The 14,437-nt window shown below is 37.8% G+C and overlaps 1 protein-coding gene across 4 annotated transcripts in view; it reads left to right on the top strand.

Annotated features, from left to right (window-relative positions):
- Positions 1-14,437, top strand: part of ncoa2 (nuclear receptor coactivator 2) — a 94,937-nt gene that overhangs the window by 12,953 nt on the left and 67,547 nt on the right. For all 4 annotated transcript variants that reach the window (XM_026201053.1, XM_026201054.1, XM_026201052.1 and 1 more), the window contains exon 2: positions 11,620-11,706. The gene's annotated coding sequence lies outside the window, so the exon portion shown is untranslated. The remainder of the gene's footprint in view (positions 1-11,619; positions 11,707-14,437) is intronic.

Genomic DNA, 14,437 nt, shown 5'->3' with positions numbered 1-14,437 from the left:
GATCTATGCAAGGCTTTCCTGTCCACATTGTAATGTCGGTTCAAGCAGTGGCCAACTACACATTACTGTACTGTGTAAAGAGACCACCGAGACCCCTGCGCAGATTTGAAGCGCTTCAAGATTGCTTCCTGTTCACTGTCAGAGACCCTCGACTGAACTCGACCACACTGAGATCCAGTTCTTACTTGTATCTGGTTTTGCTTAATAAAAAAAAAACTAAAAAAACTAAACGTTTTTCATAATGGTCAGTTCTGTAAACTGTTAATGAATTATCTTTCTTTATTGCGTCATTCATAATACAGTATTCATTGTCATGACTAGAGTTGGGCAATACCAGCAAAAGGTTAATCTACTAAATCAAAATATATACTGTCATTTAATTTGAAGTTGTTCTTTTTGAAAGAAGTCTCTTGTGCTGACCAAGTATTCATATGATGTTGCTAAAAACAACATTATTTTGTGTATTTGGTGTAAAACGATGTGTTTAAGTGGTTAAAAAAAAAAAACACATTTTTCACTTATACCTGACATTATTGTTGCTCCTCTCTGCCCTGCCTTTCTGAAACGTGTCAGAGCTCATCGTTCTAAAAAGCACGGTGTGCTCTGATTGGCCTGCTATCCAGGGCATTGTGATTGGTCAAATACCTCAAGGGTGTGACAGAAATGTTCCGCCCCTTACCATATTTGGAAACGCACAGCATCTCCGAGACATGGCAGCAGCAGTAACAATATTACAGCAAAAATAAATGTTACACCTTCTTTGCATATACATTTGGGTGGTGTTATGCAAATCTTACCACACAGTGACGTAAATATGTGGGGGCGTGTTTGAATGAGCCGTTTTAGGAAAGCATCTCCAAAATTGGAAGGAGATAAAGACTGATTTTGTTGGTCTATTCTGTGTTAAACTGACTCTGATTGAACAGTTTGGATTGCTTGGATTGTTCAAAGACCTGTCATTGAATGACGACTCTAATGTAGTCATCAACCGCTGACAGATACCTCAATAAATGCTTGCCGTGCTTTGGGTTCCAGCTCTGAACGGCCGATGATGAAAGAACCATAGTTGTCACATATACAGTCACCCAGTTGAAAGTATCTTCCAGCAGATCCTCCAGATGGCATAGCTGTAAAATCGTCTGGGTCTACTACCTATCGGCCAGCTCTACAAACTGGGCCACAGATCTAATTGCTCTTTCATGCAGTACGAATTCAGAGGGGAAAAGACTTCTGTGGATGCTTGCCTGCAGCATGCGGGAATGTACATTGTGGCAAAGATACAGCTTCCGCTTGCAAAACAAAAATGCAGCACTAGCAGAAGAACTCATCTTTACAAAAAACACAAAATGCATCGCTTGCTAAAGACCTGACACGGCTGTCCGCACTGTCCAGAAAGTGCAAGCCAGTGTCCGTGCACGGCTTGCAAAAGTCAAATCATCGACAGCAAAACGACTCGGGGACGGAAAAAAAGCAAAAGCCTGTTCATTGCAGTGTTAACAGTTGATATCCTACTCTGGACAATTGAGTTGTGTTCTTCCATTTTCTTCTCCTTGATCGGCCTTCTAATTCATCGTTGATAGCAGTAAACAACAGAACAGTTTTATATTTAAACCAATACTTGGTGCTCTTACTAGTAAATGGCCTTAACTGAATCAATTGCTCCTTCAAATTAGCGGTAGTAAAGTTATCCATAATTCTCTCTTCAAGCAAGAGCGTTAGACAGAAGACTTTGGCAGCTATTATCACTGGAGGTTGCTAAGCAGCTTGGTACATTCACCAGCCAGCTCATCTGTCGTCAAAATACATTGCATTGGCTGTTATTTGTCTGCTACAAAACACGCACACACCTTCGTGGCTTGATGCTATTTCCGTACATGTACGGGCAAAGAATACAGAAGTCCTTAATCTGATTGAGCGTTGGCTCTCTCGAAGGACATTTTTGTAGACCATTCACAAAGGTACCTGTTCTGATGTTTACATTATGCTGGCTACTTTTAGCTTTGGGATGTCTGTATACAGAAGTAGTTAATTTACTCCTGCACCAAAGTAGCCCTTAAAGCCTCTATAATCAGTCTGCGTCTGTCTGTCATAGATATCTGTGGCTTTGGCACCTGGAATTGTGGGTTGTCAAAACAAATCCTCTCATGCTACACCTGAGGAGACAATTACACATAGACACCCACGTGCCATGCAGGCAGTGGAGGGAATAATTATCTTTATTATCCATGATTTCTCTTAAACGGTTAATGATTAGTATTGAGGAGATTTAATGCATGCTGAGCATATTTTAGAGTTTTAATTGTTGTTCACAACACATTTTACTTTAGGGATGCATAATACAAGTTCTGGTTAATTATCTGATAATTATTTGAACATAAATGCTAGAAAAGTTACTAAAATGTGTTAATATGAAGGAATTGTCCATATTAATTTTTCACAGAATGCATTTATAATTCTGCATCGCATTATGTCGTGTTTAGGGTTAAAGAAAATATTCATAAACTTAACGGAAAGTGTCCTGACAGAAAATTCCACAGTTATTCTCACAGTGGTGTTATTCATATAGATATGTAAATTCTAAACTATTTTCTCTATGAAATGGGACTTTTCCAACAGCACATGAATACATCAGAGAAGCGCTTTCTCAGTACAGTGGAGCGCGTTGTTTTGTTAACTTTGTGGTTTATTATTTTGATTCGTATGGGATGCGGTAACAGACGTCCCTCTCACAATATATTGCTTTACACATCTATAGCTTTTTTCACTCAGAAATATTCACGCAATCATGCAGTACCTATCAGAAGATCTGCACTCCGGTGCGGTTAGTGCTCAAACTCACTGATCTAGTATATATAACTGAACCGCGCTCTTGTCCACCTCTTCCAACTGACCAAGGGACTGCTAAACGGAACGGCCACACTAATCAAATGAACCAGGCTTGATTGCCTAGTGTAAGTACATCCTAATTATTCTCCCGCATCCCGCACGCACAAGTCTCTACTTGCCAATCAAGTGTTGTCCCGTGCCGCACTCTGCTGCGATGGGTACCGCGATTGTAGATAATAGGAAGGTGCCTGTTATAATGTTATTATCGAGGCTCTGGACTCTGAGCATAACTTGTTTTTCTATAACAAACTATAAAATATTTTCTATAAAAATTTTAATGTCCTGGCAGTAACATGGCTTGTTTTATATTTAATTTAATTAAATGAAATGGCTTGTTTTATATTTTATTTAATTAAATATAAATTAAAATATGGTTTGGATTTTAAAAAAAGCAATGCTGCTATTTTTATTTAAAATACACAAGTTCATTTCATGCCACAGTTTCTAAGTCTTTTATACTTTCCAAGACAAGATTCATGTTTTCTTGTGATGTTTGTGAGACGTAAAACAGTTCAGCAAAAGAAGTGGAATTTTGTCATTTGGTTAGAATCAATCAGCCAATCGTAAAATTGAGCTGTAATGCATATATTTTATTGACTCCACTGAGTTAATTGTAGAGTAGCCTGTTTAAGTCTATCATAATTTATTTATTTATTTTTCCTCCGGACATGGTGCTGATGTTTTCTTTGACTCTCAAGCAGAAAAGTTCTTTCATTGTAAACTGTCATCTGCAACAATGCATGCTTAGTCTTTACAGCCCAGTAAGTTACTCTGTTTATTTTTGTTTCTACAGTCATTTTACAGTAAATGGCCTGGAGTTGCAATCATGACATTATGGTTTATTTTAAAAGCCTTAAGCTTGAGTGGCCAAAGCACTAATTTTGGATAATCATGGTATTTGACAACCGGAAGCTGTAATGCAGTTTTACAGCCTTGATGTCGACTGGCAGAGCGATGTCTGCTGCGTTAGCCTTGTCCACAGAGGCAGTTTTCCACTGCAGTCTTTTACTTTTTCCCTGTCTATTCCAATTATGTGTCCTTCTGGAAATTCAGCAGTATATCTAATCAGGTAATGCAGGATTGTAGTTGCAGGATTTGCCTTCTTGCAGCTGAGAATGTGTATTTAATTGGGCAGAAAAGCCTTATCTTTAATCCAAGACAACATCAGAGCATCATGTCCTTGGTAGCAAAAAATATTAGCTAATAATTTGTTCTAGAATAGAGTGGTTGGCTTTTCAAGTGTAGCCTAAATGAACTAAATAAAGAAATGTTTAATTTCGCTATCTGTTGTGAAATTTGTTGGTTATTTACCATTACATGACATAAAGTTAAAAGACCTCAATGACATAGTTCAGACATCACTGGGGTTAACGGGAATGTAAACGGATAGCATAGCTTTCTGTAGGTATTCTAGATCTCCCTTGTCTCGCCACCCACTTCTGAGTCAGTGAAATGTTAAATAAAGCAGTTAGATTTACAGTACTCACAATTTAGAAACACACAAAGCCGCCTTAGTAAGTCTAGCCATTGTGGAGATGGCACATATCCAAAAAAAGGGTAAGCGTGGGCTCCCAGCTGCAGGGAAGAGAGAATGATAATTGCATGTGGAATTGGAGCTGACAACACATTCACAAGATTCAAGATATTTTTGATGAAATCCGAGAGCTTTATTGACCTGCCAAAGACTACAACAAAACTACAACATTTAAGCCCCAGAAAGGTTGTAAGGACATCATTAAAATAGTCCATGTGACATCAGTGGTTCAAGTTTAATTTTATGAAGCTACAAGATTACTAATGCATTGTGGTGCTCTTATGAATGTGCATCAAAGACTGGCATAGTAGAGAAGAAATTGTTGAATAAAGTTATTTTTGTTTTCCTTGTGCATAAAAAGTATTCTCATAACTTTATGAAATTATGGTTGAACGATGTCACATGGACTAATTTAATGATGGCATTACTACTATTACTATGTCATTACATGATGTCATTGCTATGTCAGTGCTGTTGCTGTTGCTGTCTGCAGGTTCAGAAAGCTCTCGGATTTCATAAGAAATATATTAATTTGTGTTCCAAGAATGAACGTTAGTTTTGGGTGAACCAACCTTTTAAATGCAATCTTAACCAAACATTAAAAAATAGATGTTTCATAATTCATAGTCTAAATAATAGAGGTTTGCTACCGAACTTGCAACATTGAAAACATTTCAGTATTTAATTTTAGGCTAAATATTATATATAAGTATGCAAAAGTTGTGCATTCAATATGCTAATAATAATCTTCATAGGATGCGAAGAGATTAAAAAGAAAATTTCTGTTTTCTGGGCTTTATAGCAATTTTGCTCTTGGTTCTAATATAGTATGAACTCTCCCATCCTTTAATAACTGTCCATTTGGAAAGCCTGCATTAATTTGTGATGGAACCTTGTGATGGAAGATTGCTATTTTGCTTGCGCACTAAAATGTAGAATGTAAATTCAGTTGCACAAAATTTTGAGTGACACATTCCAGTAGTCAATGTTCAACTCCTGTTACAATCATCCAAAATTCACTGAGACGAGGCCAACAGTGCTTTGATTTGTGACTGTACCTAAGTAACTGTGAACAATGCTGCCTCATGGGATGTCTGCTAATGTTGGCTTTTTCATACTTTTCACAGCTGAAAATGAAAATTTTGATTTGATTTGGTTTTGGATACACCTTTTAGAGCCAAAGTAGTTACTAGTTACTGGTTTCCCATTTGAGAGACATTATTCTCTCTTTACTCCACAAAAATTAATCAAGGGTTCACATTTGAATATGGTTACTAGCTACTTCATTCAACATAAAGGAAAATGGGATGCACACTATTACATATATAATTTCAAAATGAGGTGTTGGAAAAGTTTCAGTCATGTTATAGGGAGAAATAATTACCTTGGTGAAATCACCATGCTGTGGAATTTACATCTTAATACTGCAATACCTCGAAACATTAACACCTAGACTGGTGGTGCTGAGCTGCACGTTTACTGCTGGATTCATGCCTTTGGCTCAGCAGATAACACTGATTTCCTATATGACTTAACATAAGTCTGCAGAGCAAGAAAACATAGTTTAGTGGCCAGTATTTCATGATCCAAGCATTGCTTTTACTATTGCTCATACTTGGGATTATGGACTCTAGCATGTGGCAGCAAGTGTTGTTCAAATAAAAAAAATTTTTTTTCCTTTTTTCAGAAAATGTATTAGTCTGGTTAAGTGTGTATAATTTAATTAGCTCCAGTGACCTAGACAGTGTGGTGATGTTATTAACTTAATTGAGGCTTTAAATCTTTGTCTGACAATTGCAATCAAGAAAAATTGACGGATTGCCATTGAAAATGTTGACATGGACGGTTACATTTGTTTTTGGCCTCTGTGTCTGGCCCATTGTGGTCCGTTTTGAGTGAGTAAAAGAATCTGTGCGGCCAATCTAATCTTTAGCCCTTGAGTGGTACGATTAGCTGGCTGCTTTCCCCTGACATAAGCCTTTAGTGACATCCCCACTGAGATGACTTGCACCTGCTTCAGGCCAGGAGGAAACAGAGAGGATCATGGGGGAGAGAGCAGGATCACTTACCCTCAAACACAGGGTTTAGACTCTCCCGCTCAAATCTAGTCAAAGAGCTGCTAAGTGAACTTGACTGAAGACGTGAGACTTCTCTATCTGAGCTTCTGGACTTTTTTGAGCATGAATATTTTATGAATAGCATTCTTTTTTTGTTTTTTTATGTCTTATTTGGGGTCTACATAATTTGAAAAGACTTTTGTCTTAAAGCGCTTTAGGTTTGCTCTTGGGTTCAATATAGTATGAACTCTCCCATTCTTTAATAACTGTCCCTTTGCAAAGCCTGCGTTAATTTGTGATGGAAGTTTGCTATTTTGCTATTGCACTAAATGTAAATTTAACTGCAAAATAATAAAAATAATAACTGCTTAAACCTTGTTTAAAAAAACTTATTTACAATTCAAAATTATACAAAATTAATATTTTGAATCCGCTTTTATTTACAGTTTTTAATTTAATTCTTTAATTTTGTCATTTAAAAACTGTCATTAATTAAAAATAAATATATTTATATTGCTATAATTTTTTTTTTTTTAGTTTGTTAAGTGCTTTTTTTTCTTCATTAATTTAAAAAATATTTTATGTAGCAGTTATACCTTTTTATTTCTGTTTTATTTTCAGTAATTTTGGTACTTCACCATAAAGTTTAACAAACTCTATCATATTTTCACCTAATATTTATATTTTACTTAAGCTTTATTTCCTTACCAAAAATGAGTTTTAGTTAACGACAGCAACACTGAATTTAAGTTACTTCAGGTTTTACATTTCGAGATTTTAAGACCGATGTGCAGAGCTGTAGGTGCTACACACAACCAGGAAAAGCACAGATCCTTTCCCACATCCCACAACTAGTACAGCCTACATCTTTAAAGATAAAGAATAATTTGATTTATTATGATACGCCCTGTCCTCTCAGTTTCTAATACATATGGCAAGATGTCTCTTTACTCATGTCCATTGGGAAATGTTTCTAAAGTGACATTATGAAGGAGAATGTGTGTTCAGTCAATCATTTCTTTGCTGTTGTAGTATTAAGCCTCACAGTGGCCGCTGGGTAAGAGTATGGGAAATATGGTCTGTGGTGTGACACATACAACTGTAACACTTACATGAACTTTTGACCTGGACTGTAGATGGAGAGAGATTGAGGGTTTTTATGGGAAGGGAATGCAGGATGTCCCACTCTGTCACAACATGTTCATTAGGAATAGATCCACAGAGTGTGTGTGGTCTGCTGTGTGTGTGTGTGTGTGTGTGTGTCCAAGCTGTCAGATCTTTTTGGCCCTTTGGTGTGGAGTGTTTATTGATTAGTAAAGACTTAATTTAGCTGCGGTTCTGAAACATGATTAGAAGTTTAACTGCAGTTGCTGTGACCGTTTGATTTCAGTTGAGATGCTATGATCATAAAAAGCTTGTGACTTTTTGGTATTTCAAAGCAATTTCCAAAAAAACAAAAAGGCTTTTTTGGTGTCTATTTGACAGCAGAATCAACCGCTTGACTGATTTGCCATGGTTGAGGGACCCCATAACTGCAGTGACCAATCAGGTTAAAGATCTGCTGTGGGCTAGAACAAACATGTGACACAAGAAACTGAGGGAAATTCCTCTGGCCTCAGAAAAGACCTTTTTTTTTTTTTTTTTTACTTCCTCCTGACCAGTAAAAGATAAATGAAGTCTTTCAGAATGCATCTGATGTGTCTCTCTCTATATAATTATGATTTATAGTGATTTGGATATGCTAGATTAATTTTAATGCCCTTTACTTTTCACACAGGCCACATGATTTCTGTTTCCCATTTAGATCGCTAAAGCCATTTACACGCTTGTGTAACTGTATAGTGATTTTTTTTTTTATTTTTTATGATTATTTATAGAAACACATGCCCAGAGCGTTCTTATTATTTAATGTAGCCATCAGAATCCCAGCGCTAGGTCTTTTGTTCTCCCTTTGTGTTGTTGTCAGTGTGCGCATGGTGTTGTAGCAGGGCTCCTGTGAAACTACATGTAGCAATATCTGGTCAGCACATGCGCTGCGGATGGCCCGCTTCTCAGGTATTTGTTCACAAGCTCCCAGGAGAGATTCTGCAGGAGTCAACAACCCCTTTAAAGGCATTTGCTCACAATGGGAGAATTCTGGCTGTTTCTGCATGCGCTTTCAACTTTGTTGAATGATACTTACTGCAGCAACTCTTTTTTTTTTTTCTTCTCAGAGGCTAATTCTGGGATCGGGGAGATGATTTAAACCCTTATTCCACTAATTACTTGCTGAACATAATTAAAAAGGCGTACTTCATGTTACTATCTAATAAGCTTGAAACGATTCCCTTGTGGAACCAGAGGCCCTGAAGACGTGTGTAACACTATTAAATCTTTACCAACCTGATGATGATTGTCATTTTTTCCCCTTCTCTTCCCGTGTTTTTTTTTTCCTCCAATTTTTCCCCTTTCTAATGATGTTGAGCTCATTTTCCGTCCCTTAATAGTCTTCAAAAAAGTTTGTGATGATTGCTTTATGCCATTTTGGAGATTCTCGCACCATTTGGGTTTCTGAAAGTGTTGATGATGAAAAGAAATGTAGCCTAGGCAGCAAATCAGCAAATTAGAATGATTTCTATAGGATCATGTGACACTGAATTATCAATTATGGCTGTTGGAAATTAAGCTTTGCCATAATAAATTGCATGTCGTCCCCTTGGAATTATAAGGTTGTATCTGACATTTTTGTCAATTTAGTTATTCCCATATTGTTATTCTGTGACAACGCATTTACATTTTGTGATATATTTTGTTTATGTTGTATACATTATGGGATTTTTATTAAAAAAAACAATAAGGTTCTATCTACACAGTCGAATGGAATGCAAAAACTTTGAAGCTGAATATCTCAAAACTACACGGAATGCAGATAGAACCTTATAATTCCAAGGGGACGATGTTAAAATAAAAAATAAAAAAAACACTTAGGCCAACTTTAATAATGTTTCACAGTATTACTGTTCTTACTGTGTTTTTGATCAAATAAATGCAGAATTGGTTGGCATAAGAGGCTTCTTTACGAGATTTGTTTTTTGAATGATCAATTATTTTATATTTTTGCAAAACTTAAAAGCATCTAATGCTATATTTTTCCAATTTTTTTCCTTATTTCATGTCTTGAGCACATTTGATGTGTGCTGATTCAACTGTGCCGTATGTGTCCACTTGGTGTTCAACTTTCATAAACTTTTAAATGGATGGTATAAGAGTATAAAGAGTCTTGTGGGAGCAGTTAGATCTCTCCCCTTGACATCATTGAGAAGGCCAGGATGGAGATGGCAGATTAAAACTTGTATCCAACTCTTGATTTTTCAACTAGTTTGCAGAGATGGATTACTCTCATGTAGTAGTTCACTTAAGCTAATTGCCTGAAAACATGACTGCTCCAGGCAGTCTAATTGTGTTTTACTAGCTATAGCAGAGCTATCTATCTTCTTTAATTAAAAAAAAAAGAAAAATCCTTCATCAGAAAAATGTTAATTTGAAAAGTGTAAATTTGGCAAACCACTGTCAACCACCTATTTTGGAGGCAAACTATTCCCTTGCTATTATAATTGCCATTGATTTCCATTACCTGTTCCCATTTCTTTTTGGACAATTTATAAGCAGTTTTCTCCATATGGGTCCCAAAGACAAGCCATGAATGCTACCCGATCGTTGACCTCTGTGGGTCTGCTCGGTTGGTCCTCTTGGAGCCAGAGCTGGCAAGGTGTCTTTATTAAGAATAGCCACACTCTTCCTGACATGTCTGGGACTACTCTTCTGTCTCGTTGGTTGGCTGATAACTCTCTGATAGAGGACAGCTCAAGTGCTGTGCTCCCAGCTGACATGGCTGTGCTCTCTTTAAAACTCTTTAAAAACATATATAGTGGGCAAATCTCAAGAATATGGCCAAGTTGTATTTCACCCTAAATTCAAAAGGAAAAAAAAAGAGAGTTGTTTTGATAACATTCCAAACATTTTATTTTAAGACCAAAATATATATTTTGAGAGCCTTTATTCTCATATTTTTTTTCATACAGAAAAACAAGAATACGAAAAATACAAAAGCAAAAGTAAATTAGTGTAAAATGCTTCTGTTAAATGACAAAATAGCATAGTTGCTCAAAATGGCGTGATATTTATTTTTGTTTTAATCAACAAGCATGGCCACTGTATCATCCTTTTTAAAAATGTGTATATATTAGGGCTGGGATAAACAATTATTTTTTAAACGATTAATCTAGCGATAATTTTTTCGATGCATCGATTAATCTAACGATTCATTTTTTCAGACCGATTCGATTTCGATTATCTCCCCATTAATTGACTACTAACAATTTATACATGTTGATTTACATATCTGAATGAAAAAAACATGAATTCCTTAACATTGCAATATATGTTTATTTCTCTTAAAATTACAAAATAAAAGACTGACTAAGAATGCATTACTTTGCACTTGTATAGAGATAGCATTCAATAAAACCTTGAAGCCTTGAAAACACATAGCTTACTGAAACAAGCTTACTGAACACATAGGGCCTAGCTTACTGAAAAAAAGTTATTCTTTCCAATGAAAATAACAACTACTTGATGTCTAGCATTCAATCAAAATACTTGTTTCGAGCAATTGAAAGAATACAGTAACCAATGTAGCCACCGATCAAATAAGGCTTTGACAGGCGAAAAAAAAAAAAAAAAGATCAATGCAGAAAAAACCCTGCATTGGTTATATAACCTTGGACCGAATGTTGATCCGGCCATCGCGTATATTCAACGTACATAAGGTAAACGTTTTGCAAACATTTTTTAGAGAAATAAAAACAGGTCGACGAATCGATGCGCATATTTTGCGTCAACGTATTTTTTGCGTCGCCGTCATTGATGACCTCGACGCGTTGCCCCAGCCCTAGTGTGTATATATATATATATATATATATATATATATATATATATATATATATATATATATATATATATAAATTTAATTATAATATAAATAATTATATTAAATTGGACTCAATCAATATTAATAACGTTTTGATGTGTACTAGCCTATATTCCATTGGTTGTGTTGAGTCTTGTTTGAGATCTTAACTGGATGGTTCTGCTCTTCCACAGATTGAAAGAAGTGAATAATGCCCAAAGATTTCCACTGGTCCCACTGCTGCAGAAATGCCCTGAGGCTAAATCTGGACTGAAGCCAAGGTAAGCTTAGTAACCCGCGATGAACACACAGTAACTTTCTTTTTAGACTTTCCCCTATCTTACTGTTGCTTAATTTATGACATTGAAGGTCTTATGTGTGTTTATGAAACTGGATAGTGAGAAGATGAAGAAAACACTTGTATGATATACTGCAAACAAATGAAAGTGTGAGTTGGTGTGGTTTGTGTGGGAGGCGTGACATCATTTCCTATCTGAATTTGTTTTGAGCAGAAAAAAGGAACCTTGTTTTCTGTTGTTTGCATCCTTGATTATTCCTTCTGTCTTTTAGTCCTCTAAAACAGAGATTTTAAACATTTAGAGACCCAGACTCTCTGCTAAACAAACCAAGATTTTTGTCTCAGTAACACTTTATAATCACTTTCATTAAAACTTTAACATGCGAAATAAAACCCTTAAAAGAACACACCTCACGGTTTATTGACCCTTTAAGACCTAGAAAATTTTTTGGGGCACCTGAAATACCTGAACTTTTCTTTATTTTAATGCTATTCTAGCAGTCAGCATCAAGTCTGATACATCATTATAAACGAGAGAACTGTTTCTGTCTAGCTTATTTAAAGTCCCAGTTTTCCTTTTGTTTTCTCTAAGAATAAATTAATTTTAAGAAAAACACAAACAACAATTGGGTGTTTTTTGCAGTGTTCTCAAACAGAAACTCCTGAAGTTTGGATTTTTTTCTTTAGGAAGTTGTATCTGGGTGTTTTACACTTCCAAATAAAATTGTCTGCATATAGCTGTCACGATTTGTGATGGTGAGGAATGCCGAGCTTTCGCACTAAACACAGTCTTTAATCCAAGGAATTACAGAGGAATCAACAAGTATGACATTCAAGGACTGACAAGCACATAATGGACTGGGGTTTTTAAACTCAGGATAATGAGGGAACTAAGGAAACACACCTGGAATCAAATTAACAATCAAACTAATCAGACTCTGGAGAAACTGGGACACTGAATACAACAAAACAGTCCAGGGGTGTGTGACATTACTCCCCCTCCTTTAAGGTGCATCCTCGCACCACAGAAACAACATGGGGAGGGGAGTGGGTGGGAGCTAGGGAGGAAGCTCATGAGTAGGGCAAATATCCTGGAGGAGGGTGACAGGTGGAGACCAGGGAGGAGACAATGGAGGGATGACACAGGAGGGACGCGGAGCAGGAGTCGTCCAGCTGGAGCCAGGGCACAGCCATGATTTCAACCGATGGAGGGAGGAGCAATGGAGGAGGAGCCTGAGGCAGAGATGGAGAGCCAACGAGCCAGGGGGATGCAACCGAGGTGGAGGCGGAGATCCGGGGCAGAGTCAGAGTGACTGAGGACCAAGGTGGAGCTGGCGGGAAAAGAAGCCCAAAAGAGCATGGAGTGACGAAGCACAGCCAGAGGTGAGGATTCCAGAGGCGATCAGTGGATGATGGTGGAGACCAGGGAGCTAGGCAATGCTGAAGGATGGCAGTCCCAAACGGCTTGCACTGCAATGTTGCTGGGCTGAGGTCAAGCAAAGGGGCTGCCAGACAATAGCGGTGGAGGAGGGGAGCGGGCACTGGAGGATCAGAATCCCCATCATGGCTGGACGGGGAAACCAAGGATGAAGAAGGTGTGGACAGGACCAGTGGAGGCGATGGAGAGCAGAGGGGTGCAGTTCAATCTCCATTTCAGACTCCCAGTCTATTGAATCCCCCTCCTGGTTATGGTACCAACACCGCTACATACTCCGCTCACCCTTAGCCGCGATGCAGGCGTGGAGCTCCTCTCTGCGCTCACACCATCCATAGTTCTGTAGGTGGTTCTCGCACCTGGTTTGATGGGTTGGACTCAACTTCCGGGGCGATCCTCTACTCAGTCGCTTGGCTCTCTCTGGCTCATGGATCGCAGCGGGAAATGGCTCTCCATCATTGGTGGACTCAGGCTTATGCTCTCTACTGTGGGGAGATGGTGGGCTGGGCTCTGGGTCAGGAGTGGCACTGATGATAAGCTTCTGGGAACCAGCTGGGAAAGGAGATTCTCACCAGTGTCCACTCCACAAAGGTGGTGAAATTCACTCTGGGACCATCCTCATTCAAAATGGCATCGTAGGATGCACAGAGAACGTCGTCCGGGTAGTTGGTGAGGTGATGGCTCCAGCAGGAAGACGAGGTATTCCGGGCAAAGGAGGGGATCCATGGGAAAACACTGAGAGAAAAAAACAGAGGGTCGACACGGAGGTTACGGTTTCGGCCAGTCCTTCGGTCACGATTTGTGATGACAAGGAACGGGGAGACGCAGGAGATTTCACAGTAAAAACTGACTTTAATCCAAGGAGGCACAGAGGAATACACACAATCCAATAAATATGACATTAAATGACCGACGACACTAAAAGAATGGACTGGGGTTTTAAAACTCAGGATAACAAGGGAACTAAGGAGACACACCTGGAATCAAATTAACAATCAAACTAATCAGAATGGGGAGCAACTGGGACACAACAAGCTATTTAGTGAAAACAATTGCACAAATTGTCTTCTTTAACAAAAATACAAAAATTACCAATGATTTACAAACTACACACAAAATGAGTGAGAAATATACAGAGTGCAGAAGAAAAAAATGTGAAATTGATTTTTATAAACTATATAAGAATTATTTACATAATATAAATGATCAATCCGCTGGCTTTACTCTGCGTCATAATCGATTTTACCGGGACATCGCCTAGCGACACGAAGATATAAGC

This window comes from Carassius auratus, chromosome 24, assembly GCF_003368295.1.
Source record: "Carassius auratus strain Wakin chromosome 24, ASM336829v1, whole genome shotgun sequence".
Taxonomy (NCBI): Eukaryota; Metazoa; Chordata; class Actinopteri; order Cypriniformes; family Cyprinidae; genus Carassius; species Carassius auratus.
Note: the sequence above shows the minus strand (reverse complement) of the source record. Positions and strands in the feature narration are given on the sequence as shown.